Source organism: Hippocampus guttulatus, chromosome 7 (assembly GCF_054856545.1).
Source record: "Hippocampus guttulatus isolate MCC_2025c chromosome 7, RoL_Hgut_1.0, whole genome shotgun sequence".
Classification (NCBI taxonomy): Eukaryota; Metazoa; Chordata; class Actinopteri; order Syngnathiformes; family Syngnathidae; genus Hippocampus; species Hippocampus guttulatus.
The window spans coordinates 22,442,735-22,467,575 of NC_141267.1; the positions used below are offsets into that span (position 1 = coordinate 22,442,735).

Below are 24,841 nucleotides of genomic sequence, written 5' to 3' on the forward strand. Positions count from 1 at the left end.
CACCGCATCAACAGCTCAGTCCGACACACACAGGCAAGAAAGAATAAAGTAGCACCTCCGCATATGCAAACTTCACCGCCGCGTCCTTCCACCTGCGCTGCGATATGACGTTGGCACACAAACGGCTCCCTAATTGCGACATGAATAAGAAGTGCTCAGCTGTGGCAGAGGTCAATCCGTGCTCGCGCTCCCCACCGCTTTCCCAGCCGACACTCTCATTAGGGAAATATTTGTCCCAGTTGGGAAGGTGCAACGGGTGAGAAACGGCTCATGGAGGATGTCGGATTTCCGCAACTAATTGCACGGCCCTCGCAAATGTTGAGACATTTTTCTTCGACATCAGAGAGCGCGTTGATATTTCGGGGCAAACATGAACGCAACGTGGTGTGTATTGTTCCGCTCGTTCTGGCCCCTTGTGAATGACTATTTAAACGCAGAAAGTCGCAGGTGCGTGTGTAGCGTAAGAACTTTGAAGTGCTACGTGTTCGGAAGGCTAATCTTGGTTAAAAGAGGAACTTTTAAATATTGTGGACTGAAGTTTGAACGACACCGAGTTCAATTTACTCAATTGTATTTTGTCAAATGGTTGCAGAAGATCCAATCTGCATCCGGATTTTTGTTTTCAACATAAATGAATAGTCTACTTCAAGATGTAACCGAATGCAATGAAATAAAAATTCCAGTCTTGTTTAAATATTCCTCCGAAAATGACTCAAAACACACGCACGCACACACACACACACACACACACACACACACACACACACACACACACACACACACACACACTTGTGTGAGTAACTTCTGCTTCCTCCGAATGAATGAAAGCTTGTGTTCTCTCTGGCTCTGGGCCCTCCTCGTGCAATTGAAGTAACAAATTGCCGCATCCTCCGAATGAAGATCAGCAAAGCCTTGAAGGCGGTTTTGTCTGAAGGAATCGAGTCAAACTTCCTGCTTTCTTCTCCCGCCCCCCCCCCCCCACCCACGACCATCTGACCGACTCCTGTGTCCTTTTGCAAAAACTCGGGAGTCCAACACACCTTCCTCACTTTGCTTGCGGTTCAAAAGTCAAAGTGCAACCGGTGTGCGAGTCCCTTTCTCAGCGCCGGCGCCAAAGCAACACGCTAAGCTGTCAGCAAAAAGGTCTCGGATTGTTTTAAGTCTCGGAAAAGCTTGGTCTGATGTTTTCGACGAGTGCAGGGGGAGAGCGAGAGACTCCGTCCCCGCCGAAGAGTTGAGAGCATCAACAAGTCAATAGAGCCTCAGAGACACGAGCTCGAAAGCAATGAAGGTGAGCGGGACTTATTCTAAGCCTCTTAGTGATTCTGCGAAATAGGGAAATCAATCCCTGGGTAATGACTAAGCACGCCGCCCGCATCTGAGGAGGACTCCGGCCGACCTGTGGCTGGGGAAGCCGGCGAGCTACGCTTCAATGTAGAGCCTCTTAAGAGTGGCCGCTGTCGCAGATTTGAGAGAGGGGAGTGGCGCGCCATCGCGGTAGCCGTGATGACAGTGGTGACAAATACACAGACGGTCATTAAGCGCTGTTTGAGCGACACGTGTCGGGTCGAAGTGACAGTCTACAATCTGTCCTTCCTCTCGGGAAGCCAAGGTGCTGAATGACCATGAAGATGACAATCTATCAAGCCCCCGACACTTTTGGACATTTGGCCTTGCACTGAGAGAGGCATGACAACACCTTGGTTGGAGACCAATTTCGACATGATCAAGTCACACAAATGTTGTGATGAGGTAACAGGTATACATAATGTATTTTCCGCACGAAAATGTTTTTAAATACCTATTTTAAAACTGTTTTCGCGCCACACTATAGGACGCATAGAATAGAGTAGTGGCTGCGCTTGCATTATGCATCCACTAGGTGGAGCTACACTAAAGAGAATACAACACAATACAGTTTTATTTATATCTCACTTTCACAACCGCTGCAGCTGTCGCAAAGCGCTTTAAAATACAACGTCCAAGAAATCAGAATATTGATCCATATATAAGGCGCATTGGATTATAAGGCGCACCGTCGTTAAATTTCCTCCATTTCATTTTGTCGAGTGGCCGCACAAAATAAAATCAACTGGCGCAGATAGATTTTTTTTAACGGTCTACTTTTCATGTATTTGGAGCCAGAAGATTCTTTGTTGTGCAGCCACTTGATCAAATAAAATGGGAGTGAATTTGACAAAAGCTTTTATCGGCGTACTACTGCACAAGCGTAGGTTAGTGATTCTGGAGAATTTAAAAAAAGGAAAACAAAATTTAGATTACGTTTCAAATCACCGCAGGGCCAAAATTCTGTTGTAAACCTCCAGTGACAGCTCGTAAAGGGAGATATTACGCTTGGTCATTATAAACTCAATTTATTGACTCCGTTTTATTACATGCATGAGAGAAATGCTTCCGTTATAGAATGCCTCAAATGTTTTGAAAATGTATCTCCAAAAAAAAAAAAAAAAAATTGGAGCCTCCTTGAGCTATCAAATGCACGGCGCGAGATGCAGATTTAACAAAGAGAGAACGTGACGGGCGACCAGATACTGATAATGAATGAGGAGACAGATACTACAGATGGAAAAACAGCAGACAGGCCTTGCTACTGTGACACCTGGGAGGTAATTTGCAACAACACAAAAGAGGGCTGCAGAGCGGGGTGGGGGCGGGGGGGGGCATGAAAAAGGGTACTGGAGAGAAAATAGGTAAAGTAAAATCACTGTTTAATTTGAAATCCAAGAGTTTGGGGGGCAGAGTTCATCCATAAGTGGAGCTGCTACAATACCGCGCACACACGCGCGCGCACGCACACACACACACACACACACAAAAATAATTTCATATTCTTTAATTTTCCCGAATAAAATGGCCAGCCATTTCAGGGCGAATAATTGTTTGAACCAATGATTTTATCATTAATCCGACAGCAGCCCCCGAGAGCTGGGGGTCACGCCAGAGGTTGATTAGGTACGAGGCAGCACAAAGAGCTCTCCAGTCGATGCCATTGAAAAGGAGCAAGTCATTTAGATTGCGAATTGGTCCCGAGGTTGCCGGTCTCGCTCCATTACAGGCCAGTTTCAATTTTCGCCTCACAATAAACATCAAGCCGGGCAAAGGAAATTACAGCACCTCGGCCATGTAGCCGAACAGATCGTCGGGGCTCGGACAAGACGGCACGGCGCCGCCCGTCAGAAGCGGGTCATCAAAAAGTGCCGGAGCGGGTAAAATAAATAAATAAATAAAAAAACGACAAAACGGGCAGAGTGACAGAACAAAACTCCAAACTTTTTGCCTCTGAAAAGCCTTGACTATCTACGCTAAAAGACGGCTAATTAATGCCTTCCCGCTTGTGCTTACGGCGGACACGTTTGATGAAAGTCGCAAGGACAAAATCGCCATTCCAAAAAGTTCATTTTGCCGCAGTTAATACGACGCTCCTGAGCGGTGTATTTATTTCATCATTTTCCAAGCACTGTGATGAATTTCCCGCTCTCTTTGAATGCCAGCCAGACGGGGGGGGCCGGGACAGCACAGGCTCCGTCCATCCCAACTGCGTCCGACACTCTCTCGTACGTGAACAACTCATCCCAACGGCGACGCGTGGCTGGTTGTAAATCCCGTTGCCGCATACCCGAATACCACGGCGACGGGCTGTTTAGCTCCTCGGTTACTTGAGCAGAACAAAGTGAGGCCCTTCTTCTGTGGAGTTTGCATGTTCTCTCCATGCCTGCGTGGGTTTTCTGCGCTTTCCTCGCACATTCCAAAAACATGAATGGCAGGTTAATGGAGCACTCGAAATTGTCTCGAGGTGCGTTTGTGAACGGTTGTTCGTCTACGTGCGCCCTCGGGCTCGCATTGCCGACATCCAAGCGATCAAGCTCAGGATGCATCTGAGCCGTGAGGGTTTCTTTACTCCTTTAATTCAACTCATCATGAGACTTTATTTTTATTTTTTATACTGTATATTCTATGAAGTCCCGTATGCATCCATGGCCACACTTGAAGAGGAAATAAACAAAAAAGCAAGGCAATAAAAATAATCCCTCTCTGTGGTGGCATTAAGGACATTAAGCACTAGCATTTTTTTTTTCCTCCCTCCATCTGTGGCAGAAAATCAATCGTCGCGGCCCGCGAGGACAGTCGGAGGCTAATTTTACCCCGCATTTTCTCTGCCGGCTAATCCTGCCGCCAGGAGCCCGACCACAGAGAGCAAGAGCAGTCGAGAAGAAAAGTAAGAGATCCCTCTCTTAAATGAATTTTATCAGCATGAAAACAAAGTGACTACCTGAACAAAGTCTATTTTACAGAACCACTTCAATAGCTTCCCCGCATCTCTCCTCTCCTCCGCGCGCCCCTTTGGGAGTATAGACAGCTATTCAATAAATAGGCACTCCTAAAAGTGACAGCAACCCAAAAAAAACAAAAAAACAAAAACAAAAACGCACACATGAAAGCAGTCGGCGTTACGAGGGGCAAATGACGACATCGTCATGCAGCGCAAGAAGGCGGCGCTCCGTTACCGCGCTCCGTTTATGGCCCGGACGTGGTTTATTGACCGTCAATATGACTTAACGAAGGGCATAAGCGTAGTTTGGGCGGGAGTCCGCAGCGCGTTCCAAGTTCGGTACAAATTCGGGCTACGCTGCCACCATGTTGTGGCTTTGGGCAAGTGCGTCTGTCGTGGTGAGCCAAACAATCGTGGTCGGGAGCAGATGAGGAGCACGTTCCACAGCAAAGATCGTTCGTGCGAACTGATCATGTTTTTTTTTTTGTTTTTTTTTGCGTGCGTGTCAAAGCCGGAGAGCTTGAGGTCCCGAGCCAGTGGCCTGGATTCAACGCCGCCTAGTGGCGAGCAACAGTACAGCGGGGATAGCGTTTTGAAAATCGTGAACAAAAATAAATAAATAATGAAGAGCTGGGACAGACTCCTGCACACTGGCGACCCTGGTGAGGATAGGTGAATTAGAAAATGGATGGATGGATGGACACTGGTTCGAGGGACCCCCCCCACCCCCCCAGTTAATTTCTGCGTGGGGCCTCAACAAAGCCTCCAATCACCTCTGGTCAGAGCGATGCAGTTGCTCATAAATAAGATGCTTCAAATAGAGCCAATACATCAAATATCTGCATTAGAAGAATCCCCCCCCCCCCCCAACTCGAGCTTTTTAAAGCTCGTCAAGTTTCAACGGCTGACTAATAGCCGTCTCTCATCTTTTTATTTACTCATCAAGGCATGTCTTTGACTGCCACAGCGGCAGCAAGCGAGACTGAAAATCCCAACCAATACGAGTCGCCCTCCAAGGTAGCGCACGTGCGCGTTCTCCGCAGCGAGACCGTCAGGGGAGCGCTATTGTTTTCGTCATTAAGGAAAGGAAGTGAGGGGTGAAGTCTTGTGAGAGGGAGATATACTTGCGCGGAGTCATGGTACATGCTCGATCACAGCAGGCGCAACAAACACTTTTCTGCTCGGCTTCCCTCGCTCTCGGCGCCGCGGCCCGGAAACAAAGCGCTCAACCGGGAGCGGGCGCGGCCGCGCGCTTGCGTATCCGTGAGTGACGATGTTGATAAACGGACAGTCAAGGTTTACGGGGGCAGAGATCGCTTTGCTTGATCACGTGGTCGGCACGTGTCTTTATCTCCTTGCCCATTTTAGCTCGACCATGATGACAGCCAAATGCCCCCCTGAAAGCGTGCACTATATACTGTATACATTGGATCACCGTTTTCAACCACAATGTATCATACAAAATGAACATTTAGATGTAAAAAGAACATGAACGTGTAATACATGTCGATTACAAATACGTGTATATGAAGAAAAAAAAAAGATTCAGTCAGGAAACGTTACCCACTATGGGGCAACTGCCAGCGCCGCTTACGAAACGTCAAATTTACGTGCTCTCGGCTGAGCTTCCTTTCGAAAGCGAGAGGCACACCTCGGCCTTTACAGACCAGCCATGTTTTCAGAGCATGTGCTCAAGAGCGCGCCGAGCCTCCCTGAGCTACGGCAGAAAGTACAACAATGTACCGAGTCGATCGGTCGCGTTGCTAAGCAACGGAGGGGAATCCCGCGCCGTCCATTTTGTTCATAAGCAAGGTCGCGGCGGCAGTTCGCTTCCCAAGGTTCGTTGTCACGAAGGCCTTGTCACCATTTTGTGGGGGGGGGGGAATCTGGCCGTTATCATGAAGTTGACATGATCAAGGTGTTCGTTGTAAGCAAAATTGGGCAAATGGAAAATGACGTGAAATCGGAACTTTGAAATGTGAACGTTAAAAACGTTGAAAACGTCAACGGGATACGTTGAAATGAGGTTCGACTGTAACCAGAGATGAGTGATACTGGACGCATTTATGTCGAAAGTCGTTTTGGTCGTGGCAATATCAAATTTCTGAAATACAAAGCAAGAAATAACTGCCGAGAGGACACAGGTAAAGCTGTAAAGCCACGCTGTAAATGTGGCAATGTTCTGGTATAAACATCAAAACCTGAGCGATACAGTATATCTCGCGCATATGAAAATACACACACACACACACACACACACACACTGCACAAAGCCCCCACTTTAATAGGATGATGATACAAAGGGGCAGAGGAGAGAGGCAATGGGTGGGGGGTCTAAAACGGAACCAAGAAAGTAGACAAAGACAGGAGGAGTGGGGAAGGTATAGAAAGAAAGAAGAAGGAGAGAAAAGAAGGCGAGCTGGCATCTTCCACATCGCTGCCTTCAAATTGACCACGCAGGTGGTAAAGTTAGCAGATCACACCGATAGTTTGGCCGAGGCTTGCTACCTCCGTCGCTGAGAAATCGGAAGCAGGTGAAAAGAAGCTGGAAGAAGTGCGGTCCAAGGACAAAAGGAGGAAAGGGGAAGCAAAGTGGGGGGCCCGGAGGGGAGGGGGGGTTTAGGATGCCATCAAGTGTACTTGCGTGTGCACATCTGCCGCCAAAGGCGACACACTACTGAAGGTGTTTATTAAGCTTTAAGGCCTTTTAAGAATGACAAATGATGATGACCTGCCAATATCCATTTTATATTTTCATGAATTACATTTTGCAAAGCACGAGTCATTCCGCCACGTCTGTGATGTCTCCGCATTACGTTACGCTGAAGGGTCACTGGAAAATGAAGTAGCGGAGCCCGGGTTTCGAAGCAAACACGGTGACGCGGCATTCAGCGGTTATGCCGCACGCAAGTGTACATCAATGTTGTATTTGAATAAACAGCGTTTGTCTTTGGTTGCCCGGTGTGTGAATACTTGGGAGATGGTGTGTTTTCAGTTGTGTGAAGCACATTGAGTTGCCTTGTGTCGGAAACGCACTAAACAAATAAAGTTGCCTTGTCTCGTCGTGAACGTGGCACGATGGGAGATTAAATTAAACAAAACAGTCAAGGAACGATTTGCCAATGTCACATCCCATAATACAAAGTCAACATTTCCAGACAACGAGCTGAACTTTACTGCCTCGGTGCTAAAATTGAAATAAGCCTAACCGTTCGTCCCGTTGGGATTTGCTCTCACGCGTTCAACTGAAGCTCAGTCATTTCCTTGCTCGATGCAGTTTGATATTTGATTCGTTTTCATCGAAGTGACGGCGGCAATTGTGCGTCTGGAGGGTTTGTTAAGATGTAATCAAAGCGGCAGAGGACGATGAATCAGAAACGTAATGAGCGACAGCAAAACAAAGAACGACTACTCCTGGATGTTTGTCGCCATTGTACGAGTGCGTATACACGCACGCACACACACACACACACACGCACACACACGTTTGTAGGTAGCAGGCAGTGCAGCTGGCCCGCCCACAGCCAAAACGCTGCGCGATTGTTTCGGTTCCCATAATGGAGGCTGGTCCTGTTGGAGCACATTAGCAACGCAGTGATTGTAAACGTGTGGGCCACTAATAGGTGTGGATGAGCCAAGAGGAGAGCGGCTGCTGCTCGAGGGCATGGCGGAGCCAAATTGAAATGAAAACCGAGCCATTTTCATCCGGGCACTTGAAGACAACACTGCTGTTAGTATGAAAGAGATCGCCGCAACTGGCTGCACTTTGGTGAAATCATTCAATTTTGGAACATTCAGGTGGAAGAGGAGATGGCTGGATGCAGGAGTGCCTTTGTGTGTGTGTGGGGGCAACCAATGAGGTGAACTTGGGAAGTCTCAACTAACTGGCGGATTTCAAGTGGGGGGGGGGGGGGGCGGCGTTGAAATTATCTGCACATCTTATCGTTCCTTCTCTTTTCAATCAGCAATAGAATTTATTTTTTTTAAGTGAGGATGATTTTGCTTGCTTGTTTTTTGCTTTAAAAAAAAAACGGGGGAAAAAATCTATTTTCGCAGACTCAGATAAAAAATATGAAATTAAAAAATCTGAGATTGATGTTCATATTAAAGTGGTCGTTTTAATGTGAGAACCTAAGGAAGCAAATGATAATTGACAGTGCGTTGCAAGTTTGGTCCGGAAAATAGCCACCGTCAGCTTGAGCGACCACACAACGGCACGTTTTTGTGGGGATAAAAGTTTGGAGCGATCCCCCACAAAGCCAATCCCACATTGCCATCCCGCGGCCCTTTCCCATCACCCAGCCGTCCCTTCCATCCATCCTCCAACACCGAGCAAATGGTTTGAGCGGCTCGGAGCCGGCGCAGCGCACCCGACCGCGGGTTACGTCGAAAAAACTAAGACGCTTGAGTTTTTCACTTTTTATCGTAGCCATGCAGACCGCTTCCAGTAGACTTCCCATTTTGCCCGGTTCTACTTCCCAAGCTGCCCAAATCTCCACTCCTCCCGAACCAAAGTCTTCACTGCCCAAGAGGCTCCGATGACCTCCCCTCGCTGAAATCTTGCTCGAGCCCCAATCTTGGCGCGGTGGCTTGCATGGAATTAAAAACCAGTCAATTACAGTGGGTGGGGGTGAAAAAAAAGAATTGAACTAAAATCTTGTGTTTTGTCTGGGAGTGGTGTGCCGAGGGGGGGAGGGGATTAGTCCAAAGCTGGAATCATGAAGGGTCCCTGAAAGACACCACGTGTTATTAAGAGTGTGTAAACACTGCCAAGCTGCTGAAAAGCTGGTAAAAAAAAAATAAAAACCCACATCGGACATAAAGACGCTGCCTGTGGACACGTCGTATTATCCCTTAGTACATTAACTGGCTACTAAATACTTAGCGGGAGGATTCCAACTCTCTTCTCTTTCCCATTTCTGTCTCCCAACACCGCCCCCCCCCCCCTCCCTGTAATCTTTTCTAGACAATGAGCAAAGAGCAATATCAAGAAGGCGAGAGAGACAGGGAGCGCTACTTTCCGGCAGCGAGTCCGTTCAGAGTATCGGGCTTATCGCTATCTCTCACGCCGAAGCTCTCGCACTGATGATAAACCGCATGAGATGTGAACATCTTATAAACAAAATCAAAACGTGGCAAGAGCGCCTGCTGTCGTTCAAAGTGGTCGCCAATCGTCTAAAAGCAGACATGATGGACTTAGCATGTTCATACATTAACACCAGCTTGAGGGCGGAGATGGTTTCAAACCGAGATTAGCTTGTATCGTCCAATCCGACATGCAAGAAAGAAATCTCTTTGACTCTACGGGTTACTTGCGTGAAAAGGCTTTCTTAAGAAAGAAAAAAAAGGGGGATTTTTTCCATGGCCGCTGATGAGTCGTAAGTAAATATTTTGCCATCGGAGGTTGATTCGGCGCTGAAAGAAAGCTAGGGTGAAAGTGGCGAACGCAAGCATTGGCGGAAACAGGGTCTAAATGTTCACACTCCGCAGTTTTCTTCTACCACCCTGCTGCGTTGAAAGCAATGCCACTGTCAGAAATAGGTCACGCCTCAACTGACAATGTCGCGCCGGGCTCCATAACATCAACAGGGCAGCAGCATTCAAGCCATGTCAAGGACTAGCCGCACGCCACTTTTAAAGGGAATTCGAATCAGAAAGGGAATTGGCGGAAAATCAAGTCGGTCGTGTTACACCACCACAAACACCAGGCTGCACCGGCTTTCGGGGGGTTTGCGGAAATACCAAAACTTAGTCCAACCTGCCCCTGCGCAGATTTAGACCGAGCCTCGAATTCGGCACAGAAATAGAGTGTGCCGGATTGAGCGGCACGCCGGTGTCACAATCATCCACTTTCACTGGGTTCTACGTACCAAGCAACGGTGGCTCGTGCCTCACTGCACAGTATCAGTCTTGTACCTTCCGTTATTTGGGTACCGCAAGTGACGCGTCAAATGCTTCGAGCTCAGGGAGGCGATTCTTCATCCTGAGCACGGTTCTACGATACGTTATAATTTCACATTTTTCAGTCCAGGCTCATGTATCACAAAGTGCTATTACAACAACAGCAAGCAGAATAAGTCGCTATTATCTTTACTCTATTGCAACCTATACTCTTTATGTCATTACATACCTCCCCCACTCCCTCGTGCCGCTGAACGAACCCTTCTGCATCGCAAGATTAAGCCTGTAATTATACAGCCGGCAGCATATGCATTGTCTCCGTGCATCTCACACTCACACTCGCGCGCACACACGAAACAAGGTGAGCGGCTGGCCCTGCAAGGCCATTATAGTAAACCATGTGCAGCCTCTATTCACAGCGCTCTATTGTTCACTCCAAGGTAAGTAGGGGAGCCTTCAGACTGTAATCACCTGCACACACGCACACATATTGATGTGGAAATGAAAAGAAAGAGAAAGTGAGAAAATAAATATTGGGATGGAAGACAGCTGCTAGCAAAGAGCGAGACCAACCTGCGTGCGCGCAAACGTCGGCATTTGTTTTGGTGCACGTCGTCTTGTAATAATTACGGATGCTTTTTTGGTGACAAGCTTAGAGTGACTAGTTTAAAAAAAAAATACATTCATAAAATAACATTTTAAAAAGGGCTGCTTCTATGATCAGAATACCGTATTCTCCACACTAAAAGGCGCACCTAAAAGCCTTCCATTTTCTTAAACGCTCACAGCGCGCCTTAAAATCCGTTGCGCCTTGTTTATGGTCACTACGGTAATATCCATCCATCCATTTTCCGAACCGCTTAATCCTCACTAGGGTCGCGGGGGGTGCTGGAGCCTATCCCAGCCGTCATCGGGCAGTAGGCGGGGGACACCCTGAACCGGTTGCCAGCCAATCGCAGATTACGGTAATATTTCGACCCTAAAATGGCTCCTTGATCGAGACAACACCGGGCGATCAGTTACGCAGTTGAGCACGGAAATAGAGCAGCGGCAAGAGAGTTCAACGTTAACGAGTCAATGTTATAACTTGCTGTTGGTTAAGGTAACGGTGTCGCTGCTTTATGAAATAAGTTTGACTGACATCTGATCGTTCTGTCGGTGTTTCCTTGAGCGTAGCTCCATCTAGTGGATGCATTGTAGATTGTGTCTTATAATGCGGTGCGCCTTTTAGTGTGGAAAATTCGGTCATCTGTATTGTGTTGGCGAAGGGAGACATCTAAATCAGGCTGGACTTGGGCAACCCCGACTACGCCATACAGAGTCCAAAGCGCTTTACGAAATGGATATTGAACCAGAGAGTATGTGGGCACATTTTGGCAGCTGCTTCGAACGCCTTTTTAGTTTAAAATGGCTGAAGCCCTCCCCCTCGTTTTTTTTTGCAAGCAGAAAATTGTTTTGTGGTGTTTCACGGCTGACGGGTTATGCTAATCCAAGAGGAGCACCGGTCTGGAAACTAATGAACTCCGAAAGAGAAAGAGGGCGTGAGATGAGCCAGTGCTGTATCACAGATTGGATTTGCCCTTTTTCTTGTATCATTGGCGCTTTATTTTCTCACTGGAAAGAACTTGAGCCGTGTTTAACGGAAGTGCATTCGGGTCGAGAATGAGGTTTTATTTTGGCCGACCTGTGAGATGTAACGCAAATTGCTATGATCCCATACGTTACAAATTGTAGCCAGGAATGTGTGACGTTATGTCATTGGAAACGTGAATTGCAAGAACGCTGTGCCGCCAGTCAAAAATGCTGCCGGTAGCGTTAACATTTGCTTGGCTCTTTTTGCTGTTAGTGTACAAACGGAGAACCATTCTTCGAATTCAACTCAAATCGACAGCGACGAGGTTGCGACGAGGTCCCGTTTGCGTGTTTCAACAGTACTGCTTTTAAAATGGTTACAGCAGTTGCCAAAGCCCTGACCTCAACACGATTGGACACTCTTCGACGATGCATAAAAGTCCAGTCTGTGTCACGAAAACAACCAACTTAAAATGAATTGTACCGCTTTTGCTCAAATAGCCAACCAGAATTGCCCTACAATTTCTTCGTGATGGGCGCAAGTACTGTACCTCTAATAGCATATTTACATTGCATTCCACCCTCGAAAATAAATGCCCCAAATCAACCGCGAAAAGCCCAAAAGGTCACACTTTTGTAAAAGCTTCACTATAACGCAGACGAGCTCCACGACAGGTCGCCCGAGCCAACTGTTGCGCGTTTTCCAATTTTGACCCACCGTTCCTGGCGTCATGTCCGCCTGTGTTCTTTTGATGTCTCATCACTCCCCATCCCCGGCCTTCCTTCTCACACCTCGCCATTACCCAGCATGTGTGCCCGCCGCTCTATCAAGCCGCAAACAGGTGCTCCGTGAGAGGAAATTAATTAGACGGTGAAGATGCTTCTTGTTCACTGCCGAGCCCCTTGTGGCCTGCCAGTATCACACGCACACGCGCACACATAGCCGCGGGAAGAAAGCCATCTGGGCGAAGAATGATCCCGTGGGACCTTGGGAAAGTGTAAATATGTGCAGGGGAGCGTGTGCGTGTGTGTGTGTGTGTGTGTGTGAAAGTGATTGTGATTTGTGTGATTGGCCGTGAAGTTGATGATTTTACATGACAATTAACCCTATTAGCCTTGCCATGACTCACGCTTGCAATAGCACAATTTTGTTTGGTCTCATACACAGTATCCAGACAGAAATGGCCCCACGACTCACTAACTCCTGGGGACTCCAACTAAACCCCCCCCCCCAAAAAAATAAAATAAAATAAAAAACATAAATGAACCTTAACACTTGAAATGCGTTTGGTGAAACCATTTCCGATGTTAGCTTTTTTTCTCAGGTTGCTTCAATCACGGCACACGACGACTACTACGAGAGAAGTAAAGATAACAACTGCGTTCTCTGTGACCAAGACATTCAGTGCCTTACTTACGATAGATCCAAAACTCAAAGGGGCAACATTCAAAGCAAAATTTTTTTTACAAAATTTAAAAAATTGAAACTGTACCCAAATGTAAGAAAGCAAAATTTAGCTGAATGAATGCGGCGCGTTGACAGCCCGGCCTGAAGTCATCAGAGATGGAGACAGACAGAGACGTGAGAGACAAAGCAGTGCAAGTGACAGTTGAGTGTTTGATTGACAGGATGGTCTTTTGATGTGGAAGTAATTACTGAAGGGGAGAGAGGGGTGGGGGGGAGTTAATACAAGAATACAATAGAAATGTGGGGGAGGAGGAGGCGGATTCGCGGGTTTAACCAATACTCCATTTTGAAAGGCTGATGGCAACAGTTTTGTTACGACTCCCGAATGACTGAATCAAACTATTGCGCAAGACAGAATTCCCTTCAATGTCATTCAGCTCGCATGTCTAGACATCAAAAGTAAATACAGCGTTTCAAAAATGATTGTGTTTCAATATGATTTGACGAACAGATGATGACTGCGTACAAGTCCCATTTGGTGCTCTGCTAATGCATTTTACGCCCCATCTAAAACGCCGTCCGTTTTTCAACCGTTGATCCTGCTCGGGTCACAGTTGACCTTGAGTCTGTCCCAGCCGACCTTGGCCAAGGTTGTCTCAAGCACGGGACACATAAAGAGAGAACGATAATCATTCATACGTCTGGACTATCGTCGATGTTTAAATGGTCGGGAAGCAACAACGGAGCAACATAGGCCCATGCACTTCCAAACCAGATGTATGACCATAAAAATCTACAAAATATGCTCTTAATAAATGTCTTTTTTTTAAATGCATTTTTAAAAGAGCCACTATTGTAACGCAACAACAAGGCTTTGAAGCAAACAACAAAATAACCACATATGCTAGTGCGAAAGGCTCTCTCGCATAAAAAAAAAAAAAGAACATTCAAGGGCGGCACAAAACTGCTGAACGGCAAACATTTTGAGCATTTTTTTCTCTCCACGAGAAATTCGACAAAAAATATTTTATGGCGAGCTGTATAAAACGCAGGTTTAACGGGAAGCATCGGCGACATGATGTTCTCGCTGCCTGCTGGCCCAGAAGTCACAATTCAACTGCATTTTTACATTTTCAAACACTCACTCATTCACACACACACACAAAAGCATTTGTGCAGATTTCTGAGTGTTTCAGAGCCCCGGCCATGCGTCCCACAGGTTTCGTGCTTAATCAAACAGAAAAGTGGCATGGGGAGAATGGGAGGAGAAAGGGAGGGAGGGAGCTGGCTCATGTGGAAAGCACCCCCCACGCCCCTTCCTCCCTTCCCCGAGGTAAGGCTGCTTGTCGGGCCCCCGGTGGAGCCCCAACATTAGCCCTCTGGGGCCCTCGAGGAGCCTCCAGGATCATAGACTTGACAAATATTGGCATTGGAGCTTTAGTGAGGCAATGTGGATGCGGGTTGGGGGCGTAAACCCCTGAAGCAGATGGTCGTAAATGTTCATTTAAGACGGACGATTGATTTTACGAAACAGATATCCAGCCTCGTTAAGGAGAAAGTACCTCTGGGACCTGGTTGGGGAAGTGGGGGGTGTTGAGGCGGGAGAGCGTTTGTCTAACCTCGGCCTCTAACTCAAGAATTAGGAGGAGTCTTGAGTGAAGTTAGGAGCTCCAAGGCACATATTATTATTACCGCTCATTATTTTTGGTCTATAATGAGCTATGAGAACTATTACGATTCGTGACCCTCTTATTTCTTTCTACTTTTAGATTGTGCATAGGAGTGTCCTCCCTGTGATACCGAAACACAATTTCGGAATAGCACATTCGGGAAGTAATCGCGGCGGTGTCAGGCTGAATTGATCAATGGTGGAAAAAGTTATATTTTTTATTTTTTATTTTTTTAAATGAATTGGCACAGGGTGAGACCGCTGGCTGTCGAGGGTGTGACGAGACAAAGATTGCAGATGCAAGAGGAAAGACGATTGAATAACACCTCACTTTCCTCTTTCCACAAATAAAACATTTTAAAATGCCGGAATGCCTTTCGACGTTTGAACTGGAGCACACAATCATCATATTGTGCTCAGAGTGTTTTTGTCAAATGCCATTTTGGTCTCACAATGTCCGATGTGGTCCGGACTCGTTTCTGATATGCGGGGAGAGCTAACACGCAAAGCCCCTGAACAAGAGCTTTATCTCCAACGTGACATCGGCCCGACATGTATATTCATATTTGCGGCCGAGGCCAAAGACGCCGTGACCTTGCGGCCTAGCGGCGATGCTAGCAGGATCGCGTCAGGCGCGCACTTTTGGAAAGGTCGGCAGCGACACATTATTCCTGATGCGCCGCTCCTTTTGAATCAGTCACGTGACACGGCTGGAAGAGAAGATTGCGTCTTCTCCTTCCTGCATGCAAAGTGCGACCTGCCTCTCTCACTCGCCGCATCCCTTTAATTGGCTAAAATGATGGCCTTTCATCAACATTGCCTTAAAAACTCGCTCACTCTCTCCTTCCATCTCCTCCCACTTTGCTCTCACTTCCCATCTTTTCACCGCTCTTTATTCAATCAAATCCTGGCTAGCGTGGCGCTCCACCGAGGCCGCGCCGCAGCCAAGTCTTTGTGTCTCCGCATTAAGAAATGACCACAGAGAGGAAGAGAGGAGAGGTCTCATTAGTGGTACAATCACAAAGATGCCGATTATCGGTCTTCGCACAACAGTCGGAGATTTAGAGAGGCGCTAAACGGAGCGGCCGCCATTTTGATATGATACCTAAGGAGAAGGACATAACTGTTGCTGGGGAGTGAAAAAAAAAATGCTCAATTTAGTCCATTTTATTTTGTCAAATGGCTGGAAAAATAAAATTTTAAAAAACATATCCCGATATTACTTTTTTTTTTTATACATGTAGAGATGACTTAAAAAATGTATCTGGATCCAGATGATTTTATTTCATTCAACTACTTGACAAAATAAAATGGAATCATTTCAACACAGCATCTTTTTCAGTGTGCAGCTGATCACGCACTCTTTCAATTTTACAGACGCTGTGACGCTGATGTAAACAAATTCAAAATCAATCTAAAAATAAACACACGTGCACATTCATGACATCACAATCATTCTCCAAATACATTTCATATGAATATCAATTCAATACAATGGCAACACATTGAAGTGCATTTTAACAAGACGTTCCAATTCTGTTCTTTTTTTTTTTTTGGAAGCAAATGATTATGATTAAAAAATTAATTACACATCGCGTGAAGCGTCATAGAGGGAAAAACTGGAGTGAAGGCATAAATTGGGGGATTTTTTTTTGGGGGGGGGGTTGTTTGTTTTTACAACCACCCATAGCTCATCTTGCCGTTTGGGTATTTGAAAAGCAAAGAGCAAATTCCTCACATCCCGCCGAAGTGAAAGCCAGCACGGCACCGCTTGCCAATTCCCGTGTAATTTCTAATAAATACATTTTTCTCCGTCTCTTTAGCCCACAATCATTTGTCATTTCAGGAGCCCCTTTTCTACATGGTGTGGTGGTTGTTGTTGTTGTTGAGAAACACTTCACGCTGGCCATCTCTTCCCCTGTCTGCATGAAACAAACCAGCAGGCGCTTGACACACATAAAAACACATTACAGGCACATTTCTTTCTGCAAGAGGAAAAAAAAAAAAAATGGAACGATGGCTGCTTTGAAGGCCCGATGACAGAAGCGCACTTTCACGTGGTGCCAGTAGCGGCACTTCATCGCAAGATGCTGATGTTGATTTATTAGCGGCAATAAACGTGGGTGTTAATTCCCCATAAAAGAGAGCATTGTGGCACAAATGAGGTCAGCACAATGGAGTCTGATTAATCTCATTACGGAGACACGGTGTGCTGACACAGACACGCTCACAGGTTAGAAATAATCCGCGAGTCAGAACTGTCAACCTGATGTCGGCTCGCAGCCGACTGGCTTCGACGGGGGCCACTGCGGGATGAAAGACGACGACGACGCAGGGGTGAAGGCGTTCACGACGACCGGTTTGACTTTTGTCACTGCGTCAAAATAATATCGATAAAATATCGATAATATATCAATAAAAAATATTGATACTTTGGGGTTGGGGGGGGGGGGGGGGCTTAAAACATTGCTTTCGGGAGAACTGGCCAAATGCCCGTTCAACATTTATGTTGCTCTTCAGAAGATTGTGCTGTACCCATCGGAATCGACCATATGTACAAAATGTCGCTCTTTTGATAGTCGCAGGTGGGCAGCGATTGTTTTAAAGCGGCGAGCTTCACGGCAGCCTCAGCAGAGCTTGATGAGGCACCCGCCTCTCTTCGTGGCAGCCCAGAGGGGGGGCGGGTGACAGTCAAGTCTGGTGCTGTGATGCCATCTATTGGAGCCGCGCGTGCTTCGGGAGGAAAAGCTCCTCAAAAAGCACCAAAAAAGGGGGGACCAAAAAGAAAATCGCTTTTAAACAATCAGGAGGGCAGATATGCACATGCATGAATCGGTTTCAGATACTCAAATGCGTGGTCATGAAAGGGACATGAACATAAAAACAGTTGGAGACAATGACGAAAAAAAAAGAAAAATCAAAGGCGAGTTTGTGTTATTTGTAACATGAAGTCGTTTGATTGTAAATGATGTCAACATTTTTGTTCTGAAGCAGAAATCTTTCTGTTTGTAATCCAGTAAGAAAAATGAAGATGGGAGATTGGTGAAACTCGAATGCACTTTTTTTTGGTTGTTGTTTTTATATTTTGGATTTAAAAAAACATCCTAAAAATCACATCTTGTTGTAGATTGAAATGCGTCTATTTTTCCTCATTTAACTCGATCCAATGCAATTTATGTTACACCATATCGGACAACATCAGATCAAAGCAAGCGCAAAGTCTTGGATTTTGTGGTAATTTTACTCGGAAGGATTTTATTTTGATAAGAAAACAAAGACTTCAATTCTGAAATCTACAAAATATCGGATTAAGTAGGGAAATCAAGCAAATAAAACTCTGCTGGCGAAAAAAAAATTTGAATCGTTTATATTGTTCGGTTGTTTGATTACTGAAGATTGTGAAACATACGGTCTAAATATAAGCTGTGAAAAAACAGATGTATACTAGACGATGTTGCTATAATCTTTATCTGTGTTGTTGCGGACCAAAAATAAATAAAGCTGTCAAATGGAAGACAAGCCTGTGTTCTCGAAGCGGAACACTCACATCCGTACCTCGCCCCTCTAAAATAGGATCAGATGGTGATATCATACTCCCTCCTGTATGAACCTCTCCGTTTTAAGTATTGTACACGTAACAAATAATAAAGATGACGACTTTATGGATTTCACTTATCAGGGGTTCTTTTTGGACGGGAACCCGCGCCACGTAGCAGGGATAACCGTCTTGACGGAGCCAGAACGCCGGCCGAAATACTCCTTTCACTTTGTGCAGTTTTCCAACAAGGCTTCAGAACTTGAACACAAAACGCTTCATTTCTGAAGCCCAATCAAGAGATTTCAGACCGTCACATTGCAACTTTTTCAGCGCCAAAGCTGAAAAGTCGAAACGTCATTCACCAAGTTCCCTGGCGCACTTTAGCAAATGAAAACAGCATCTTTTCTTCTCGGCGGGCCAAATGAAATCTTTCAGGAGTCCACCCGCGTCGTGTGAGCCGGCGCTTGAAAAGCACTTGGCTACTCTTCGGAGGGCGACGGCCACGGACCGCAAGGCCAGCGGGTCTATCCGATAATTGACTGTCAACTAAAGGGCCGTTCCTCGCTGGAATCCTCTTTGACACCCCACATCAATTTGTCTTCCCTTAGAGCCGGGGCCTCGCCAAGCATGGCACCCGGTGCCCTCCCCTGCGCCGCTCCATTCATCCTTTAAACACCCGCCTCTCCGGCACCCCCTCCTCTTGCCTCGACACCCACTTATCTGTCCATCAGCCCCTCTCTCTCTATTGGCCCTGACCATTTATCCCTCAGGCTCTCTCTCTCTCTCTTTCTCTCTACTTCGCTCCGTCTCATCAACGACACTTCTCTTGACGCGCTCACAGCTGTTTGACAGTAATGGCTCTAAAAGCAGGGCAGGGTGACCGTTGATGTGCGCCTGTGAGGTTTGGTGTCTTTGTGTTGGGGGGGGGGGACTCCGGAGGCTCGGAAATTGCTGCCATCGGCGACAACCCGTGTCTTAATGCACAGATGCACAGGTTCGAATCGATATTTGGTATCAGTCAATGGTTATTTCACATTCCATCTGGCATAACCTGGAATGTTTTTGAATCCAGAGCTGTCGAGCCAAAGCTGTTCCAATCCAGAACAATTTGCCTGAATTGTCACACTTTGTCAAGAACGCCACCGCGGGAGAGTATATTTTTGTAAAACGAGAAAATGGGCAACTGAAATGACGGAGGGAGCCACAATACGCACGACATTTCGTAATTTTGCTCGACAGATGTCTGGGCTCCACGAAATTAGCCAAGTGAATTGTCATTCCAGTACATATGGACATAATATCGAATTGTGCCTGAACACTTCCATCCATCCATCCATCCATTTTCCGATCCGCTTCATCCTCACGAGGGTCGCGAGTGTGCGGGAGCATGTCCCAGCTGTCATCGGGCAGTAGGCGGGCTATACCCCGAACTGGTCGCCAGCCCATTGCAGGGCACACGAAGACCACTCACAATCACACCCGGGGACAATTTAGAGTGCCACATTAACCTGCCATGCATGTTTTTGGAACGTGGGAGGAAACCGGAGTACCCCGGGAAAAATCCACGCAGGCACGGGGGAGAACATGCGAACTCCACACGGGAAGGAGGCCAGCCGCAGCCGGAATTGAATCCCGGAACTCTGCACTATGAGGCCGACGTGCTAACCGGTGGGCCGCCCGCCTGACCACTTTGGCACAGTAATGTACGTGGCCTCGAGGACAATTCAAGCATGGGATATGACATCTAAATCTATGCACAAGAGGAATTTGGAATTCGGAATTTGGCCAATTATCCAAATCACGGCTTTTAGCATCGGTTTGTAACCAAGATTTGACTTCCGTTTTTCCGTATCCGACCAAATTAGACCAAGTCAACTTCTAATTTCCATAAGTGGCGTCTTGCAGCTAACAGCGGGGTTAAGCACTTGACAGTCTCTTGTTCTTGTCTGTCCACTAATGCACTTCTTAATACTCCCATCACCTCTCGCTACAACCCTCATTAGCTTATCGGGACAAGACAATAGTGGATATTAACCACTAGCAAGCCTGCTCGAGGGGCCAAGCTGGGTGTCACGCATCGAGATAGCAGGTAGTACCTGGGGAGGATCCCATCCTCGTCCCCCCGATACACCTCGGTAAGCCTCTCGTCGTCTTATCAACTTCAAGACAATACTCGGGGATTCCAGCTCTCCCAGTTCACATTCGGTGTATTTACCACGACATCCGCTGGTCATCCATTACATGGCGTGCCGCGGGCACGAATACACGGGCAGCCAAGTTCACCTTAACCCCTCCGGATCCTCATTACCTTATCTGGAAAGACGAGGCAGAGCGGAGGTAGCTTTAGTTAGCTTAAGGTCTGTATGATTGACTTTGCTAGCTTTTGGATTAGCAGCAGAGCTAATGCAGGCCAAGGTGATACGGCTGCCTTAATGAAGCAGCTTTGAGGCAGAAAGCTGGCTAATTTCAGCGCCTATCACCTCGAGCAGGGGCTCCGCGTGGCTCTCTGAGAGGCCGCTGAGACAAAGTAGCGGGAAACCAAGGTTAATCCCAGCAACGGAGGAGTCGCACGGTATTAGCGCATAAACCAAAGACCTGTACACACCTGTATTAAAATGACGCATGGTTGATCATCATGACAAAACAAAATAAAAAAAAGGGGGGGGAGCAAATGTATCATGCTACCACACATAGTCAAACAACATAGGAAGTGCACCGCTGTATTTCTCAGAATTATGGCAGCTCTTGCAAGAAACAAGGAAGAATTTTTTGGGGGTCAATGTCTTAAAGAAATAGGTGTCCGGCATATTTCAATTTCTAAAACGTCAGTTCAATTCAAAGACCAGACAAAGTGTCTGTGTAGAATTGGAAGAGGTTTGGGACATACAAGGTCATTGTAGCACAGCGCCATGCAAACAGCAAGCAGGAAGTCACGACGTGCGGCAGCGCACAAAAGGCTGGCGGTGAGGTCAAGGCAATTCAAGGCCCGCAACCGAAGATGAATGCGTGGCGGGGATGGAATGGAACGCGGCGTTAAAGCACGCGGCGGTGCCTCAAGTTGCTGTGAAGCAGAAACGACGGAAGGGAAGTGCCGACATGTCGCAGCGTGTCGGAGGCCCAAATGGAAGAACTCATTTGTCACAAGTCATTTGTTGTCCAGTCAAGGTCTGGATCGGCCCGGACGGCCACAGTACAAGCAGGCACTTGTACGCTTTCGCTCCTGAGGGCGAGGCCGAAGCGGCCCAATTGCATAGGGGGTTTGGAAGATCTGCGCCAATGGCGATTTTTTTGAATAACATAACGTGGGACCGATACAAAACTGAAAAGCGACAAAATTGGCCTCGTTACGGCATCACTTGTAAGTGTACTGTTAATTGTCAAAAGAGAAAAGCCCCTTTTGTAACCAAGACCTCGATTGGTTGGCTAATCGTGAACGTAGCAAAGGACCTTTAAAAATACACAAAAAGAAAAAAAAAAAGCATTCTGAATACGCTCCGTGGTGTATTCTTACTGCGCACCTGAAATCGATACACACACACACCCACACTCAGACTTGCACTGCCTCCACAATAATAACGCTGGGCAATCAGCGGTCACAGGTTAAGCACAGAAGCTGTCCAAGTGGAGTAGGTCAGCCAGTAGATTGAGGAAATGACAGGCTTAATGGCCGTCTACTGCTGTTAATAACAGCCCGGACGCAGCAAGCTGGCTGCAAATGTCCCGTGCGTGACTGACGGACACACACAGACATGCAGGTGCAATCGCACACACCCGCGGATGAAATCGATGCGTTGCCCCTCCTGATCAATGAGCTGTAATCGCTGGTGAAACCATCCCGGTCCCCCGGGCAAGCCGCGCCCGCTTATTCAACGGCCCTCGAGCAGTTATTAGAGGTCGCCGGGCCGGCGGGTTGCATCCCCACTCGCGAGGCCAGCACATATTAACTCATTCAGTACCAGCCAATTCTGGGGCCAAGTCTGAATAGACGTTTAAAAACGTCATTGGGAGTGAATGAGTTAAAAACGCTGAAAAAAATCTGATGGAAAAAGGGATTGACTCGAAAACAATGCAACAATAAAATATATATCCAGTATATATACACACACACACAAAGAAAATGGCACACTTGTATATAATAATAATGTGCCGGTTACATTTAAAACCAGCTGAGAAAGAGACTGTTCATGATTTAAAGACTCAGCAGTGTTAAAAAGTCCATTTTTCTCACAGTCTCAAAGACGCGCAATCGCGCATGCACGCATGCACGCTACGGCCTTGAGTTGCTTGCCAGAAATTATCAAAGCAGCGATGCATTCAGCAGGATAACGTCGAGGGCAGAGCTCGGACGCCGCCTGGCAACAGCAAAGCTCATTACGCATTCTCTTCCGGTGGAATTTGTAACCGGCGCGTTTGTTCAAGTGCAAATGTTGACATTTAAATATGTCGAGAGCAAAAATTGGCATCTTGAAACGCCGCTCGATAACCGCACGGGGGAAGAAACTTTTCTCTGCTGCTTCCGCGCGAGCGATGCGGTGCGCTGATGATGCGGTCGAAGAAGACGGGGGGGGGGGGCCTGATTTGCTAAGATTGCAAACGGTGGATGCAAAGACGCAGTTTCCGAATAATCCAAAACAATCATTCAGAGATTAGTGCTGCGTCTCCCGATTCGGTTCTGACTCCAAGAGCAGAGGGCAACCATTTGTCAGGCGACCTCTTGAGCTTTGAAGACTAGCGGATGCTGAAAGCAAACTAAACGCACGCAGGCTAAAGTGGTGGCTCAGGCGGAGCGACGTGATTTTGGTCAATTTGGTGATCGTGCGGTGGAGGTCTTTGGCTTTTTCTTGTTTTACATTTCGTCCGTCTCATCCAGGAAATGATTTCTGTTGCTCTTGTTTCTAGTGGAACCATCCAAACAAACTGGATCAAGTGTGGTACGTTGAGAGATTTGACGATACTTTGCGTTTAGACTTGGTTTTGATTTGGTAGTGTAGCCGGAGGCTTTTTTTTTAGGGGGTGGGGGGTCTGTTTCTTTGTTTTCCTACTTGTTGGTTGCTTGCCTGCCGATTCACCTGCGTCCCTCCTCTTTCTCACTGTGTCTTCGTGTATTTCATTCCCCCTGTTGTGCTCGTTGGTTTTCTCGTTGGTGTTGTCGAGCGCATGGGGAGTCTGTTGCCTGTGTGGATTAGAATACGAATAATTTCTTATCCTGCCACGGTCTTCGGGATGATTGGGAAGTCAAATATCAGCGATTTTGGACCTCTACGAGTGCCTGGATCTTCTCCAAACTCGAGAATGTTCCACTCCACCCCCCCGCAGGTGAAATTGCACTTGGAGCTGATGGATTTGGATGGCCACTGCACCACAGGAGCCAGATGCAAGTGGACCAAAATATTTCCAAAACACCTTGTTTTAGTTCTGACTTTCTGTTAGGATGCTCACCCCCAAAAATATTTCGCAAACACTCAAAACACTCTCTGCATACATAAGTCATTCTCGCCATAGCACTAAAATATGAAGCATACAAAACTGCGAGACCAAAGGCAAAAGTCTGCCATTCTTTCATACTGCACGAATAACATCTTGAATGGCACTGGGTATCGCTGTACAACTTCATGAAATGTATTTATCAATTCAATACACTCCGAGACTATTCCAAACATTCCAGGCGAAGTTTGAAGGGCAACGTCTTAAAAAAAAATCACACGTGGATAAGCTCAGCAGACACAGATAGTCAACGCAGCCATAATAGACCAATGTGGATGTCTGAATCTTGCCGTGCTCATGAATACGAGGGCGCAGAAACAACAGAGCGAAATGTGAAACATTGAAACGGTGAGGCAAATGCAACCGAGCGCTAGTTTACGAGTATACAACTTTCATGTTAGCACGAGGGAAAAAGGAAACATGTTTAACTAGCGTAATGAAGGTTGTCAGAACTCACCGGTGCGCGTGCAGCAAGACGAGACCTCAGGTGACGGTGCGGCCACAGAGGGAGGGAAGCGCTCTGTAGGCCACATACACAAAGCAGAGATGGAAATGAGCACCAACAATCTCCACAAACACAATTTACAGTGTTAGAAGTCAGACTCAAATCATCAGAATATTTGAAGACAACAAGTTTTTAGTGGAATAAATCCAAAGAAGATGACCTACAAATATACAAAAGCAGGATCTTGAGGGAAGGGGTGGGTGGGTGTGGGGGGGGGGGGTCTCTCAGGTTGTCGTAATAATCCATGCAGGCTAACGTCAGTTGGGTATTCAAGTGTCCCACTCCAGGACATGCACAAGAGGCGTTCAAGAAAAAGTGAGGGGGGGGTAAAAAAAAAAAAAAAAAAAAATGCAAATCCTAGTGCCTCTTAATCCTTCGCTAGAATGATGGTTGATAATCTCCCTTCCAAACTCCTGCGCAGAGGCGTTCCACCTGAGAGTGAGGCCGACCTGCAACGGCACACCAGGTAAGAG

At 46.8% G+C, this 24,841-nt stretch overlaps 1 protein-coding gene across 5 annotated transcripts in view; it reads right to left on the reverse strand.

Moving 5' to 3' along the window:
• The window catches only part of fxr1 (FMR1 autosomal homolog 1), a 121,700-nt gene that overhangs the window by 56,898 nt on the left and 39,961 nt on the right, over positions 1-24,841 (reverse strand). For all 5 annotated transcript variants that reach the window (XM_086114773.1, XM_086114771.1, XM_086114770.1 and 2 more), the window contains one exon: positions 24,321-24,383. The gene's annotated coding sequence lies outside the window, so the exon portion shown is untranslated. The remainder of the gene's footprint in view (positions 1-24,320; positions 24,384-24,841) is intronic.